Genomic DNA, 1,877 nt, shown 5'->3' with positions numbered 1-1,877 from the left:
ATCTTGAAGAACAGAACTGCTTGAGACTAGGATCCTAGCCTTGCCACCACCCAGTCTGGTCTCGGGGCAAACCGGAACCCCACAGCCGCTCTGGTAGAAGACCTGTGACCACAGCTGCAGACCCAGGGACACCAAGACTCCAGGCACCCTGGCTGCAGATTTCTGTGTCACAAAGCCAATCCCCCTCCCCCGCCTCCCCGGGGCAGCAGCATAGGAACTGCCAGACCCCGGCTGCACAATAGGCCTGTCTGCACACACTCAGCAGCAGCAGCTCTGCCTGACTTTGAGCCTTGGTGTCCGACAGGGGAAGTTTGTTTCCCACGACCAGCTCTGTGGGTGGGGAGACTGTGCTGAATTTGAGCCTAGGTGCACATCCTTGGGGAGACTATTTTCTGTGATCAGATCCCAACCCCATGCAGGGCAGGGAGACAGCGCTGAATTTGAGTCTGAATGTGCGCGAACTCGGGGAATCTGTTTCCCCGCAACTAGGCTCTGCACCCAGGCAAGGAGACTGTGCTGAATTTGAGCCTGGGTGCGCATCCTTGGTGAGACTGTTTCCTCGGACCAGATCCCGCACCCACGCAGGGCAGGGAGACAGTGCTGAGTTTGATTCTGGACATGCGAACTCGGGGAATTTGTTTCCCGAGACTGGGTTCCGTGCCCAGGCAGGGAGACTGTGCTGAGTTTGGGCCTGGGTGCGCATTGTTGGGGAGACTGTTTTCTGCTAAGGGGTCCTGTGCCCACGGGGGAGACAGCACTAAATTTGGGCCTGGGGGTGCAGACCCAGGGAGTCTGTTTCCCACAACCAGACCCTGCACCCTAGCAGAGAGGCTGCGCTGAATTTGAACCTGGACGTGCGAACCCCGGGGAGTCTGTTGCCCTCGCCCAGGCTCTGCGCCCAGACAGGGAGAGGGTGCTGTATTTGAGCCTAGGTGCACAACCTTGGGGAGATTGTTTTCCGAGACCTGGTCCCAGGCCCACGCGGGGAGACAGCACTGAATTTGAGCCTGGGGCATGAACCCAGTGAGTTTGCTTCCCATGACCAGACCCGGGACCCAAACAGGGTGACTGTGCTGAATTTGAACCTGAACGTGCGAACTTGGGGAGTTTGTTCCCCGTGACCAGACCCCATACCCACGCAGGGGGGCAGCACTGAATTTGAATGTGGGTGCTTGGACACGGGGAGTCTGCTTCCTGCAGTGCACACTCACGTGACCAGACCCCACACCCACACTGAGCAGCAGTGCCACCTGACTTTGATTCAGGGCAAGCACACAGAGAAGGCTGTTTTCCACAGGGCAGGAGTGGGACTCCTACCAACACAGTGCGACTGTGCAACCTGATCTCCCAAGCAGATTGGGGACCATGAATCTCCATGCAAGAGGCAGCAATGAGCACCAGGGCCTGGACTCTGTTTCTTATTGCATGCACCCGGCATCCCTGATTCCCAGTACAATCACACTAAGAGCCAGAGACTCCAATTCTTGGCACAAGCGCACAGAGGGACCCTGATTCTTAGTGCAAGATAGCACCAAGCAACAGAGACTCTGATACTCGATTCTTGGTGCGGACACAGGGAGCCTCTGACTCCTGACACACACTAGGAGACTTTGATTTTTGGCACACCCCAGCAGGCTCTCTGTTTCAACGTGGTGCAGGCAGGGTCCCTGATTCTAGGTGCCCACACAATGCCACACTAAGCATCTGAGACTCTGACCCGGGGCGAGCGTGGCTCCCACCAACCCAGAGCAGCCGCACGTCTTGGAGTCAGAGCTCTTCAGTGACACTTGGGGGGCGCAAAACTCCCACTGCATATGGCCCAGGCCCCTGAAACTTGACATTTGAACATTCTGGTGATAGTCAGAATGGGGAGACAA

The sequence above is a fragment of the Myotis brandtii genome, unplaced genomic scaffold (genome assembly GCF_000412655.1).
Source record: "Myotis brandtii unplaced genomic scaffold, ASM41265v1 scaffold2655, whole genome shotgun sequence".
Taxonomy (NCBI): Eukaryota; Metazoa; Chordata; class Mammalia; order Chiroptera; family Vespertilionidae; genus Myotis; species Myotis brandtii.
This window is presented reverse-complemented; position numbering follows the sequence as displayed.